Raw genomic sequence first — 15,909 nt, 5'->3', positions numbered from 1 at the left:
AGATGGTTAGAGTCTGTGAAGTTCATTTATAATCCAAAAGGAGTAGGCAAGAGAATGTTCGTGGACAGGCAAAAGGTCAAAACCAGATTCTGAGTTTCCAATAGGTATATAGTGGCAGACAGGCTGGAAGTCAGGGCAGGCAGAAGGGTCAGGCAGGCGGGTAAAGAGTCCCGTAAAAACAGCCAAGGGTCAAAACCGGGAAGACTAGAAAAAGAGATTGTATGATAGAGACTGGGTTTACCCTACACTTTTATTAACGGACAAACATTGCGTGACTAAGGTCACTTAAGTTCACTCAACTCCTTTACCGGGCTGGAATCTTTTTGGCCTGAGGTACATGACTTTTCTTGAGGAACCAGAGCTTATTGTTTGTTATATTATTATGTGTGATTATTTATGTTGGTAATACAACCCATGCGACAGAACAGTTGTTATGAAGTTATTTCCAATGCTTTAAGGATTTATGAAAAGTGTATGTCCATACTGACTTTTGCATGAGTCCTTCGTATCGGTGTAGACTTCACGGACCAGAACGGGACTCATTCCCTCACACACAAAAAGGAGAAAGCAATATTTTCTCTGGTAGGCACAACCTACCTGGCACCCCCACAAACAATAACCTCAAGTCAAAACTATTACAGTCTGTGCCTGCCAATGTATGTGTGTAGAGTACTCTTTGTCTGTCAGATTTGCAAGCCCAGTGTGAATTGTAGTCAAACCATTAAATTCAGGTTGAGTGTGAATTCCATACACCCCGGAGGATATACTGTGTGTGCATGTGTAGGATAATGCTAATGTGACTGTCACAGATATCTGTCTGAGGTGCTACATCTTCCAGCTGTGAAACTGACGTAATGTGCATTATATTATTAGGTGTTGAAATCTGGAGCTATTTAACAATTTACCTGTGAAATTGCAGCTAAGCTGTCCCTGACCTTCCTTACTAAGGTGTGGTAGTGATCTCTACCTTTGTGTGTGTGTGTGTGTGTGTGTATGTGTGTGTGTGTGTGTGTGTGTGTGTGTGTGTGTGTGTGTGTGTGTGTGTGTGTGTGTGTGTGTGTGTTGTTTGATGGGATGACTAAGTTATGATTCCAGTCATGCTGCCAGTGGCTGTCATCTCACGCTGCAATATCAGCCGTCTCCATCTTCAAGCCTCTTTATCTTTGAATCAACAGCTAGGGATCTGTGTGTGTGTGTGTGTGTGTGTGTGTGTGTGTGTGTGTGTGTGTGTGTGTGTGTGTGTGTGTGTGTGTGTGTGTGTGTGTATGCTATTCACAGAGGTGTATGATGTAGAAACCATCCAGAGCTCCCAATCACCACAGTTCATCCCAGAGATGGATTTAGGGACCAGATCAGTGTTATGTTTGATGTTCTCAGGGGTCCTGGCAGGGACAGCTAACACCCTCTGCTTTCTCATCAAACACCTGCTAAAGAGATGGTTATCGCCAAGAAGACGGGGCATTTCAGAACAGTGTGTGTGTGTGTGTGTGTGTGTGTGTGTGTGTGTGTGTGTGTGTGTGTGTGTGTGTGTGTGTGTGTGTGTGTGTGTCACGCTCCAAGGCCAGAGCAGACAGGATATTAGTTGTCACCACAGAGGGTAGGGCAGGACTGTTGGGATCTTAGCTGATAAAAAATGACTTCAATAATTAAAGGTTTTGTCTTCTGGTGTCCCTGTCAGTCATCCCCTTCCCACCTCCTTTTTCATCCTCTCCTCCTCCCTCTCTCCTTCCCCCTGAATAGAGCGGTGTCCCAAACAGCCCACCTGGGGTGGTAAGTGCCATTATGAGAGTGTCCTGTGTGTGTGTGTATGGTCCTTGTGGGAGTGTGTGTCCTGTTGGCAGATGTCTGTGCTGAGCTAAAAGCTCCATGGCCTCAGGCAGTCCTTCCCTCCTTTATGGAGCATGACAACTTTAGAGGGAGGGATGGAGGGATGGAGGGAGGGAGGAGAAGGTAGACAAGGAGAGTACTGAACGATGGTGGGATAGATGGAGAAAGAGGTGTTGTGGTGTCTGTCTGTGGGATGTGGTTTGGGAGGCAGCATTATGACACATATGAATATGAATGTCAATTGCCAAAAGTACCATCAACCACACTCAAATCAAATTTTATAGGTCTCGTGCACATGGTTAGCAGATGTTAATGCGAGTGTAGCGAAATGCTTGTGCTTCTAGTTCCGACTATGCAGTAATACCAGTAATTAACAGTAATTAACAAATTCACAACAACTATCTTATACACACAAATGTAAAGGGATGAATATGTAATGTACATATAAATATATGGATGAGCGATGGCGTGCGGCATAGGCAAGATGGTGTAGAATACAGTATATACATATGAGATGAGTAATGTAGGATATTTAAACATTATTAAAGTGCCATTATTTAAAGTGACTAGTAATACATTTTCAGTCCCTTTATTGAAGTGGCCAGAGATTTGAGTCTATGTGTTGGCAGCAGCCTCTCTACGTTAGTGATGGCTGTTTAACAGTCTGATGGCCTTGAGATGGAAGCTGTTTTTCAGCCTCTCGGTCCCAGCTTTGATGCACCTGTACTGACCTCGCCTTCTGGATGATAGCGGGGTGAACATGCAGTGGATCAGGTGGTTATTGCCCTTGATGATATTTTTGGCCTTCCTGTGACATCGGGTGGTGAAGGTGTCCTGGAGGGCAGGTAGTTTGCCCCCGGTGATGTGTTGTGCAGACCGCACTACCCTCTGGAGAGCCTTGCGGTTGAGGGCGGTGCAATTGCCGAACCAGGCGGTGATACAGCCCGACAGGATGCTCTCGATTGTGCATCTGTAAAAGTTGATTGGTTTTAGATGACAAGACAAATTTCTTCAGCCTCCTGAGGTTGAAGAGGCGCTGTTGCACCTTTGGAGTGTACTATGGTGTTATTAAATGCTGAGCTGTAGTCAATGAACAGCATTCTTACATAGGTATTCCTCATTTCCAGATGGGATAGGTGCAGTTTGCAGTGTGATGTGATGGTGATTGCATGGTCAGTGGACCTATTGGGGCGGTAAGCAAATTGGAGTGGGTCTAGGGTATCAGGTAGGGTGGAGGTGATATGATCCTTGACTAGTCTCTCGAAGCACTTCATGATGACAGAAGTGAGTGCAATGGGGCGATAGGGATTTAGTTCAGTTACCTTAGCTTTCTTGGGAACAGGAACAATGGTGACCACCTTGAAGCATGTGGGGACAACATACTGGGATAGGGTTTGGTTGAATATGTCCGTAAACACACCAGCCAGCTCGTCTGTGCATGCTCTGAGGACACGGCTAGGGATGCCATCTGGACTGGCAGCCTTGCGAGGGTTGACACGTTTAAATGTTTTACTCATGTTTGAGTTTGAGTTTATTTTTATTTTTACAGGGACAGTGCACATTAATCAACGTTTCAGTAAAAGTGCCGGTTTTAGCCAGCCGGCTAATTTTCAACCGCAGTCCCTGGGCAGGTTATTAAAAACAATTACAATATAGACAATAGCAACATAGAACAAGCAAGACATAGCAACATAGGACAAGCAAGACATAGCATACAGACAGAGCAACATAGGACAAGCAAGACATAGCATACAGACAGAGCAACATAGGACAAGCAAGACGTAGCATACAGACAGAGCAACATAGGACAAGCAAGACGTAGCAAACAGACAGAGCAACATAGAACAAAAAGCAGCAAGACAAAATTCATAAAAGCAACAAAGTGTTTCCACACCTCACAAGCTACAGACAACAGACAACATGGAGAGCGGCAACACACAGCTAGGGACCATGTTCACAAATCTGATTGACCTTTAGCCATGTCTTCAAGCATTTTGTGAAAGTGTGATATGTGGTGCAGTTATGTGTGTCTGATGGCAGTGTATTCCAGACATGGGAAGCTCTCACAGAGAATGCAGATTTACTAAAGGTGCTTTTCCTTAGGGGAACTATACAGTCACCTCTCATGGCAGACCTTGTGGATCTGCTGCCATATGTCTGGGTTTTCTGTTTAACAAAAATATTGAGTGGAGGGGGAGCCAGGCCATTAAGGATCTTGAATACAAGACATGCGTCGGTGTATTGCACAAGATTTTCCCAACTCAAGAGCTCATGCTTTCTAAGGATGTGACAATGATGATGGCTATTGGGCTTCCTAAGAGCACTTTGAGAGCCTGTTTGTAGACAGACTGAATAGGTTTTAATGTTGTACAGCAAGCTTGGGCCCAACTAGTCAAGCAGTATGTTAAGTGGGGGAGTATCATAGATTTGAAGTACAGTTTTGCTACCTCTGTAGTCAAACAATTTCGTATAAATCGGAAATTAGCTAGGTTGAATTTGGTTATTTGAATTACCTTTTTCACATGCTTTTTAAAAGAGAGGTTGGAATCAAGTATGATGCCAAGGTACTTAAAATCAGATACCACCTGGAGCTTCTCCCCTGACACATAGACATCTGGCTCAGTAGCATCTGTTGCCCTCTTTGTGAAGAACATGCAAACAGTTTTTTTCACATTGAGATGCAGACACGAGTCACTGAGCCACTTTGTAACCTGGACCATTACAGTAGTGAGTTCTTGTGCAGCTTGTTGTTTGCTCTTTGCATGCACATATATCACTGTATCATCTGCATACATTTGAACTTCAGACCCAGTACAGACAGAAGGCAGATCATTAATGTACAGGCTGAACAGGAGGGGCCCCAGTATTGACCCTTGGGGCACGCCCACATCATAGCTACGAGTGGGCGACAGCTCATTGCTCACTCTGACACACTGAGTTCTGCCTTCAAGGTATGATTTCATCCATCTCAAGGCATCAGGGGAAAAGTTTAACTTGGACAATTTTGTGATGAGAATCTCATGGTTAACAGTATCAAAAGCCTTCCTTAGGTCCAGAAACACAGCCCCAACAGCACCCCCTTTGTCCATCTTGGACTTCACATTTTCCAGAAGAAAGCAGTTGGCCGTTTCTGTGGAGTGTTTCGCTCTGAAGCTAAACTGCATGGAGTGTAATGTGAAGGGGCTGTTGTTGAGGTGGGCAATCAGTTGTTCTGCTACACACTTTTCAACAACCTTTGACACCACAGGTAGTATACTAATGGGCCTGTAGTTACTCACGTTAGCAGGGTCGCCTGATTTAAAGATGGCCGTTATTATGGCCAACTTCCATACCCTTGGAAACACACTGAGACCAATAGATGTGTTGGTGACCTTAGTAATGAGGCCAATGAGTGACTCTTTGTAGTTTTTAAGAAAGGTAGAGTCCATCCCAAACACATCTTTGGCTTTAGAGTTCTTTAGTGAGCTAATCACCTTGTTCACCTTTGACTCAGAAACCTCCCTTATGATGAAGACAGGTTGAGTGTCATTCACTAGCACTGAGCCCAAGAAACCAGTGGAGGGGTTCTGTGTCAGTACCCTGACAGAGTCAATAAAGTAGGAATTGAAGGCTATTGCTATTTCGACTGCATCCTGTGTTAGATTGTTATTCACCATGATTTCTAGTCTTTTTGCAGTGTTACTATGGTCTTTCCCTGTTAACTTTTTTAGATTCTCCCATTCTCCCAATTTAGAATTTCCCTTTGCTTCATCAATTATGTTCATAAAAAAGTTTGCCTTGGCCTGTCTGATTTCTTTCATCACCTTATTTCTCAACATGGTAAACCTACGTCTGTCATGCTCTAATTTAGATTTTAGGGATATTTTTAGAGCATAATCTCGTTCTTTCATCAATTTCCAGATTTCTCCATTTAGCCAAGGAAGAGTGCTCTTTTGGCCAGGTTTGGATTTGATTTTCTTTAGGAAGCCATTAATTGTAGTCTGGATTGTGGATAGAAAAACCTGACTATCAGCTTCCACGTCTGTATAGGACAAGAGATCATTCCAGTTTATTCCCTTAATTGCTTTTTCAAAATAGTTTAATTCACTCTTAGGTATTCTGAATTGATCCGGCTTTCTAACAGTAGAGAGGTTAAACCTGCTTTTAGACAGCTTTCTGGCTATAAGTGTCAGATTATGATCAGACAGCCCAGTAACCATATTGAATGATTTAGTCACTCTCTCTGGTTTATTACTGAACACCAAATCAATCTTTTAGAGCAACAAGTCACCCTGTTTGGCCCTTTAACTAGCTGTGTAAGGTATTAAAGTATCAAAGGTATTAGTGATCCGTTTGAGGGTTTTCCTACAACACTTGTCTTCATAATTAATGTTAAAATCTCCCATTAAGATGACCTCTTTCCCAAAATCACATTCCCTAAGCATGGTATTAAACTGATCAAAAAACACACTTTTGGTGGAAGGTGGCCTATACATTCCAATGAGGGTAAAAGACATTTGGGGAGACAGTGTAACGTTCAGGCCGATACATTCTAGTTCATTATCACATGACCACTCAATTTGTTTACATCGGATATGTTCTTTAATGTAAATCATCACACCCCCTCCTCTTCCTTCAATCCTGTCTCTCCTGAAAACATTGTAGCCACGGAGGAGAGCCAACAGGCTTTGGTAGTGGGCTGTGTCAGTGGCACTGTATTGTCCTCAAAGTAAGCAAAGAAGTTGTTTAATTTGTCTGGGAGCAAGACATCAATGTCCGCGACGGGGCTGGTTTGCTTTTGGTAATCCGTGATTGACTCTAGACCCTGACACATCCGTCTCATGTTTGAGCTGTTGAATTGCGGCTCTACATTGTCTCCATACTGACGCTTTGCTTGTTTGAGTGCCTTGCGGAGGGAATAGCTGCACTGTTTGTATTCGGTCATGTTTCTGGTCGCCTTGCCATGATTAAAGCGGTGGGTTGCTCTTTTAGTTTTGTGCGAATGCTGCCATCAATCCACGGTTTCTGGTTAGGGAACGTTTTAATAGTCACAGAGGGTATGACATCTCCGATGCACTTGCTTATAAACTCGCTCACCAAGTCAGCCTATACAGTTGAAGTTGTAAGTTTACATACACCTTAGCCAAATACATTTAAACTCAGTTTTTCACAATTCCTGACATTTAATCCTAGAAACAATTCCCTGTTTTAGGTCAGTTAGGATCACCACTTTATTTTTCAAATCTGAAATGTCAGAATAATAGTAGAGAATGATTCATTTCTGCTTTTATTTCTTTCATCACATTCCCAGTGGGTCAGAAGTTTACATACACTCAATTATTACTTGGTAGCATTGCCTTAAATTGTTTAACTTGGGTCAAACGTTTCGGGTAGCCTTCCACAAGCTTCCCATGATAAGTTGGGTGAATTTTTGCCCATTCCTCCTGACAGAGCTAATGTAACTGAGTTAGGTTTGAAGGCCTCCTTGCTCGCACACGCTTTTCAGTTCTGCCCACAATGTTCTATAGGATTGAGGTCAGGGCTTTGTTATGGCCACTCCAATACCTTGTCTTTGTTGACCTTAAGCCATTTTGCCACAACTTTGGAAGTATACTTGGGGTCATTGTCCATTTGGATGACCCATTTGCGACCAAGCTTTAACTTCTTGACTGATGTCTTGAGATGTTGCTTCAATATATCCACATAATTTTCCTACCTCATGATGCCATCTATTTTGTGAAGTGCACCTGTCCCTCCTGCAGCAAAGCACCCCCACAACATGATGCTGCCACCCTCGAGCTTCACGGTTGGGATGGTGTCCTTCAGCTTGCAAGCCTCCCCCTTTTTCCTCCAAACATAACAATCGTCATTATGGCCGAACAGTTCTATTTTTGTTTCATCAGACCAGAGGACATTTCTCCAAAATGTACGATCTTTGTCCCCATGTGCAGTTGCAAACCGTAGTCTGGCTTTTTTATGGCGGTTTTGAAAGTGGTTTCTTCCTTGCTGAGAGGCCTTTCAGGTTATGTCAATATAGGACTCGTTTTACTGTGGATATAGATACTTTTGTACCTGTTTCCTCCAGCCTCTTCACAAGGTCCTTTGCTGTTGTTCTGGGATTGATTTGCACTTTTTGCTCCAAAGTACGTTCATCTCTTGGAGACAGAATGCATCTCCTTCCTGAGCGGTATGATGGCTGTGTGGTCCCAGGGTGTTTATACATGCATACTATTGTTTTTACAGATGAACGTGGTACATTGAGGCGTTTGGAAATTGCTCCCAAGGATGAACCAGACTTGTGGAGGTCAACAATTTTTTTTCTGAGGTCTTGGCTGATTTCTTTTGATTTTACCATTATGTCAAGCAAAGAGGCACTGAGTTTGAAGGTAGGCCTTGAAATACATCCACAGGTACACCTACATTTGACTAAATTGATGTCAAGTAGCCTATCAGAAGCTTTTAAACTCATGACATAATTTTCTGGAATTTTCCAAGCAGTCAACTTAGTGTACAGTCAACTTAGTGTATGTAAACTTCTGACCCACTGGAATTGTGATACAATGAATTATAAGTAAAATACGACTGTGTACACAACTGTGATTATAATCAAAGAGAATTCTCTTGGAAGATAATGCAGTGGGCATTTGATTGTAAGGAATTCTTGGTCATGTGATCAAAAGGACTTGAGTTCCTGTATGTTGTTGTGAATACACCATGAGTCGTTAATCATAAGGCATACACCCCCGCGTTTCTTCTTACCAGAGAGATGTTTGTTTCTGTCGGCGCGATGCTTGAAGAAACCGGGTGGCTGTACCGACTCTGACAACATATCCAGAGTGAGCCATGTTTCCGTGAAACAGAGAACGTTACAATCTCTGATGTCTCTCTGGAAGGCAACTCGTGCCCTAATTCTGTCCACCTTGTTATCTAGAGATTGGACATTGGCAAGTAATATGCTCGGAAGCGGTGGATTCTGTGCTCGCCTTCTGAGTCTGACCAGTAGGCCGCTCCGTCTGCCTCTCCTGCGGCGACCGCGTTGTTTTAGGTTGGCCTCTGGGTTAAGATTGCATGTCCAGGGTGGAGGTCCGAACAAAGGATCCGCTTCGGGAAAGACGTATTCCTCGTCGTAATGATGGTAAGTTGACATCACTTTAATATCCAATAGTTCTTCACCGGCTGTATGTAATAACACATGAGATTTTCTGGGCAAACAATGTAAGAAATAATACATAAAATAGCAAAGAACTGCATAGATTTCTAAGAACCTGAAACGAGGAGACCATCTCTGCTAGCACCATTGCTCAGTCTGTGTTGACTCAGTGTATATGGATGGAGGAGAGGAACACATAGGAGAATACTGTGAAAAGGAGGGGAGAGAAGAGAGGGAGTGAGCTGCAGAGATTTCTCCAGCAATCAGACCAACACTCCACTCCACACAAGTGAAGTCGGTGTTAACTCAAGCACTCAACTACAGCATACCCCCCCCCCTCCCCCTCACACACACACACACACTAGTCTTGCACACAGCAAAGATGGAATACATCACCAGCCGTCCTATACAGTACCAGCCGCCCTTTACTGTGATCCGGACCCAGTCATCCATATTATGTGAAGAATGTGCAGATAATGGTGGATAATGGTGGATAACTGAGGGGCCTCTGGGAAAACACCCACACTGACAGAGGAGCATCCTTAAAAGGCTTAGCTCGGTCTCCAGCCTTCCATACTGTGTGGAGAGCGTGTGTGTGGCGTTTTGTTGTTAGCGAAGGGGCTGCTAAGAGTGCTGCAGTATAGCCGGTTGAACTCAAACTGAGGAAACAAGCATCTGAGTGAGAGAGTGGTACACATTGAGTCTGCAATCAGCCATCAGAGACACTCAGACAAATGATTTTATTTTACTACAGCGAAAACAGTGTCTTATAAGCCCATGTAGGCTGTGCATCCTTGCATGACACTAATAATAAAATCAATCGCACATGGTTCTAATTTCAGGACCTGTGTGTGTGTATGTGTGTGTATGTGTGTGTACCCTCTCTTTCCTGCTCACTCTAAACTGTAGAATCACCAATCTGGGCCCTCTCCTCTCTAGAGACACAATCCGTTTTTAACCACTCCTCATAAACAGCCCATCTGTGGTCCTTGGTTAAGTTGCTTGGACCAGCCGGCCCCCAGAAACAGCCCAAAATAATTCAGCCGAGATCAAAACAGACAACAATGATCTAAGGTCAGTTTTGTGATTTCCCCCTTGTGGTCATAGGATTAGGAGAGGGTAAAGCAGGTCCTAGATCAGTGCTCACGGGAGGAACGCTTCCTGTCTAGACTGGAACAGTGCTGGTTCCATTACTGTTATCTGTCAGAATGTGTCAGAGTTCTGAGTTCCAATTACAGGAGCAGAGAGACGAGGAGGCGAGGAAGAGCGAGGAAGAGAGGAAGAGGTGTGCACTGATGGGTGACTCACCCTGAGGATCGTCAATGGGACACAATATTCCCCAGCACTACACACAGAAATGGAAGGGTCTGCACTGACTGCACATATTGGACAGATTTTACCCTGATACGACAATTCATATGGACCGATTTACAGGAATCTATCATTCCCTGAGGGTTGAGACGTGTTTTGTTCAGTTGTGGTTCCATTGATTGCTAAATGCACAACACCTGGTTGTTGGTAGTCGGTTTGGCTGGCAATGAGATGCCGTATGGAAATCATCAGGCGCAACAAATTGACGGCGTTGATCTTTAAAGTGACGCACCTGCATCTGCAGGAGTCATGAAGGAGTCATGCTCCATTGCAAAGCAACCAGATACTTTTCCTGGTTGTCACTACTACCTAATTGTCTTGTCATGTCATCATTTCAGTGTATCCAAGCCCTATTAAAGCATGTCATATGAATGTTTCTATCTACTTTGAGCTGGCTGTTGAACCAGACCCAGTTGTTTGGCTGTGGTGCGATGAAGACGTGAGAGCAATGTTATATGCTCTCATCTCTTCCTTCCACAGTCATTAAGCTGTGAGCTGATTTGATGAGATATATCTCTCTGTCTTTGCCTGGCTCGCTTTTTTGTCTGTTTTTCTCTCCTCTCTCTGCTCTTTTTTATTGCTATCTTTCTCTTTCGCTCTTCCCTATCCCCCCTCTCATATCTCTATCTCACCGCCCCCCCCTCTCTCTGTGTTTAATAACAGTAGTATCCAGTGAAGTGTCAGAAGGTGACAGTTTGGGGAGAGTGGGAGAGCACAGAGGGAGAGCACAGAGGGAGAACACAGGCTGACAGAGTAGATTATGTTAGCCGGGTCTGTCCAGGGAATTCTGCCATGGAGTAACTTGTTCCTGGTCTGTAAATTAGCCTACTAGGCTGTGAGCTGTCTGGAGAAGTTCCGACAGATGTACTAGATCTAATTCTACCTTCTGTGCCAGCTTCCGAGTTAAAGAGCCAGAACCTTCCTGGCTTATTGATGTTTCTTTCTAAAGACCTTGGACCTATTGGATTTGAAGAGAATAAAACACTTAACGAATGAAAACCCTCTCGTTGCTTTCCACGATCGTGTTAGGCTATTGTGTTTTTAAGTTATTTTTTTGTCATGTAATGCTGATTTTTAGATTAGGTGGGTGTCTTGCCAGCATTTCCAGCTGAGAGAGAGAAAACGAGACAGGAAAGGAGAGGAGGGTAAGAGAAAGAGGGAGGGAGAATAAGGTCAGAGAAGACATTGTCAAGGAGATGTTCTGTTTGCACCTTGTGAATGTAACGGTTTTCTAGTGGTGATGAAGGAGAGTCGGACCAAACTGCAGCGTGTCGATTGCGATCCATATTTATTAAACAAAACGTAAACACGACTAAACACTAAACACTACAAAACAATAAACGTAATGAAAACCGAAAACAGCCTATCTAGTGCAAACTAACAGAGAGTACAAGAAAGACACTAAGGACAATCACCCACGACAAACTCAAAGAATATGGCTGCCTAAATATGGTTCCCAATCAGAGACAACGATAAGCACCTGCCTCTGATTGAGAACCACTCCAGACAGCCATAGACCTTGCTAGACAACCCACTAAGCTACAATCCCAATACCACCACCAAAACCCCAAGACAAACACACCACAATTACAAAAACCCCATGCCACACCCTGGCCTGACCAAATACATAAAGATAAACACAAAATACTTTGACCAGGGCGTGACAGAACCCCCCTAAGGTGCGGACTCCCGAACGCACCTCAAAACAATAGGGAGGGTCCGGGTGGGCGTCTGTCCATGGTGGCGGCTCCGGCGCGGGACGTGGACCCCACTCCTTTAATGTCTTAGTCCCCTCTCCCTTCGTCCCTGGATAGTCCACCCTCGCCGCCGACCATGGCCTAGTAGTCCCCACCCAGAACCCCACTGGACTGAGGAGCAGATCGGGACTGAAGGACAGCTCGGGACCGAGGCAGCTCGGGACTGAGGGGAAAGCTCAGGGAGTGAGAGAAAGCTCAGGAGTGAGAGGAAGCTCAGGAGTGAGAGGAAGCTCAGGAGTGAGAGGAAGCTCAGGAGTGAGAGGAAGCTCAGGAGTGAGAGGAAGCTCAGGAGTGAGAGGAAGCTCAGGAGTGAGAGGAAGCTCAGGCAGGTAGATAGATCTACCAGCTCCTGGCTGGCTGGTGGTTTCAGCAGATCCTGGCTGACTGGCAGATCCTGGCTGACTGGCAGATCCTGGCTGACTGGCAGATCTGGAAGAGTCTGGTTGACTGGCAGATCTGGAAGAGTCTGGTTGACTGGCAGATCTGGAAGAGTCTGGTTGACTGGCAGATCTGGAAGAGTCTGGTTGACTGGCAGATCTGGAAGAGTCTGGTTGACTGGCAGATCTGGAAGAGTCTGGTTGACTGGCAGATCTGGAAGAGTCTGGCTGACTGGCAGATCTGGCGGCGCTGGGCAGACTGGCGGCGCTGGGCAGACTGGCGGCGCTGGGCAGACTGGCGGCGCTGGGCAGACTGGCGATGCTGGGCAGACTGGCGGCGCTGGGCAGACTGGCGGCGCTGGGCATACTGGCGGTGCTGGGCAGACTGGCGGTGCTGGGCAGACTGACGACGCTGGGCAGACTGGGGGCACTGGCGGCGCTGGGCAGACTGGCGGCACTAGCTGCTCCATATAGGCTGACAGCTCTGGCGGCTTCTTACAGACTGACCGCTCTGGCGGCTCCGTGCTGACTGGCAGCTCCTTGCAGACTGGCAGCTCCTTACAGACTGACAGCTCCGTGCAGACTGACAGCTCCGTGCAGACTGACAGCTCCTTGCAGACTGGCTGCTTCATGCAGACTGACATCTCTGGCTGCTCCATGTAGACTGGCTGCTTCATGCAGACTGGCAGCTCGGGCTGCTTCATGTAGACTGACAGCTCTGGCTGCTCCATGCGGACTGACAGCTCTGGCTGCTCCATGTAGACTGACTGCTTCATGCAGACTGGCAGCTCTGACTGTTCCATGCAGACTGACAGCTCTGGCTGCTTCATGCAGACTGGCAGCTCTGGCTGCTCCATGTAGACTGGCTGCTTCATGCAGACTGGCAGCTCGGGCTGCTTCATGTAGACTGACATCTCTGGCTGCTCCTTGCAGACTGGCAGCTCCATGCAGACTGGCAGCTCTGGCTGCTCCATGCAGACTGACAGCTCTGGCTGCTTCATGCAGACTGGCAGCTCTGGCTGCTTCATGCAGACTGGCAGCTCTGGCTGCTCCATGCAGACTGGCAGCTCTGGCTGCTCCATGCAGACTGGCAGCTCTGGCTGCTCCATGCAGACTGGCAGCTCTGGCTGCTCCATGCAGACTGGCTGCTTCATGCAGACTGGCAGCTCTGGCTGACCCATGCAGACTGACAGCTCTGGCTGCTCCATGCAGACTGACAGCTCTGGCTGCTCCATGCAGACTGACAGCTCTGGCTGCTCCTTGCAGACTGGCAGCTCTGGCTGCTCCATGCAGACTGACAGCTCTGGCTGCTCCATGCAGACTGACAGCTCTGGCTGCTCCATGCAGACTGACATCTCTGGCTGCTCCATGCAGACTGACATCTCTGGCTGCTCCATGCAGACTGACAGCTCTGGCTGCTCCATGCAGACTGACAGCTCTGGCTGCTCCATGCAGATTGACAGCTCTGGCTGCTCTATGCGGACTGACAGCTCTGGCTGCTCCATGCAGGCTGGCAGCTCTGGCTGCGCTGAACAGGCGGGAGACTCCGGCAGCGTAGGAGAGGAGAAAGGCTCTGGCTGCGCTAAACAGGCGGGAGGCTCCGGCAGCGCTGTAGAGGAGGAAGGCTCTGGCTGCGCTAAACAGGCGGGAGACTCCAGCAGCGCAGGAGAGGAGAAAAGCGCTGGCTGCGCTGAACAGGCGAGGCACACTGAAGGCCTGGTGCATGGTGCTGGAACTGGTGGTACTGGATCGAGGACACGCACAGGAAGCCTGGAGCGGGGAGCTGCTACCGGAGGACTGGAGTGTGGAGGTGGCACAGGATGGGCTAGACCGTGAAGGCGTACTGGAGATCTTGAGAGCAGTGTTGGCACAGGATGTGCAAGGCTAGGGATGTGCACAGGAGGCCTGGTGCGTGAGGCTGGCACCAACTTCACCAGCCGACTAACACGCACCTCAGGACGAGTATGGAGCGCTAACCCAGGTGCCATCAAATCCCCAACACGTTCCGTCGGGCGAATTCCATGCAAAAAGCACCAACACAGCAACTCCCTCATTTCTCTCTCCTCCAATTTCCCCATTAACTCCTTCACAGTCTCTGGTTCTGGTCTCCTCCTTGGCTCCTCACGATAAACAGGGAGAGTTGGCTCAGGTCTGACTCCTGACTCTGCCACACTCTCCCTGAGCCCCCCAAGAAATTTTTGGGGCTGATTCTCAGGCTTCCATCCGCTACGCCGTGCTGCCTCCTCATATCTGCGCCTCTCAGCTTTCGCCGCCTCCAGTTCTTCCTTGGGGCGGCGATATTCTCCAGGCTGAGCCCAGGGTCCTTTACCGTCCAGTTCTTCCTCCCATGTCCATTTCTCCAGGTGGTGCAGCCTCTCCCACTGCAGCTGCTGCTGCTCCTGCTGCTGCTGCCTCTGTTGCCTCTCCTGTGGTTCCTGCCTGTTAACACGCTGCTTGGTCCGTTGGTGGTGGGTGATTCTGTAACGGTTTTCTAGTGGTGATGAAGGAGAGTCGGACCAAACTGCAGCGTGTCGATTGCGATCCATATTTATTAAACAAAACGTAAACACGACTAAACACTAAACACTACAAAACAATAAACGTAATGAAAACCGAAAACAGCCTATCTAGTGCAAACTAACAGAGAGTACAAGAAAGACACTAAGGACAATCACCCACGACAAACTCAAAGAATATGGCTGCCTAAATATGGTTCCCAATCAGAGACAACGATAAGCACCTGCCTCTGATTGAGAACCACTCCAGACAGCCATAGACCTTGCTAGACAACCCACTAAGCTACAATCCCAATACCACCACCAAAACCCCAAGACAAACACACCACAATTACAAAAACCCCATGCCACACCCTGGCCTGACCAAATACATAAAGATAAACACAAAATACTTTGACCAGGGCGTGACAGTGAAAGAGTTATAAATTGAACGTAAGAGCACTACGATTTATTTAAGAGCAATACATTTCATGTAATCTCAACAAAAATCCATCGTAAATCACTGCGAATGCTCTTACCTCGCCCATTCTTCCCCCAAGCTGCTTTTTCACATTGCCAGAGAGAGATAATTGCAATGCTGTGTACCAAGAATGACCCGTACTATCTGTTTGTCTATCTACCTTAGGCTATAGTGTTTATTCTGTAATGTAACCTGAAGTAGAGCGCGGGAAGACAGTCTCCTGGGTGTGTGAAAGGCAGCGGGAGATATAGCTATTGAAGAGAGAAGGCCACTGGAGCATACTTAGCAGGGGTGCTTGTCCAAATGGCACCCTACTGCTTATATAGCGCACTACTTTTGACCGAGGCCCATAAGGCTCTGGTCAAAAGTAATGCACTATGTATGGAATAGTGTGCCATTTGGACAAACCCCCGCTGTAGTGTTACACATTGCTTCAGTCCACAGACATTAGAGACCCTGTACTGTGAGGATG

General features: G+C 46.7%; 1 protein-coding gene across 1 annotated transcript in view; it reads left to right on the top strand.

The window, feature by feature from the left end:
* LOC112244807 (contactin-2-like) overlaps positions 1-15,909 on the top strand; it is a 95,186-nt gene that overhangs the window by 49,917 nt on the left and 29,360 nt on the right. The window lies entirely within an intron of this gene.

Source organism: Oncorhynchus tshawytscha, linkage group LG02 (genome assembly GCF_018296145.1).
Source record: "Oncorhynchus tshawytscha isolate Ot180627B linkage group LG02, Otsh_v2.0, whole genome shotgun sequence".
NCBI lineage: Eukaryota > Metazoa > Chordata > Actinopteri > Salmoniformes > Salmonidae > Oncorhynchus > Oncorhynchus tshawytscha.
The sequence above is the reverse complement of the archived record's forward strand: the minus strand, read 5'-3'. Positions and strand labels throughout refer to the sequence as shown.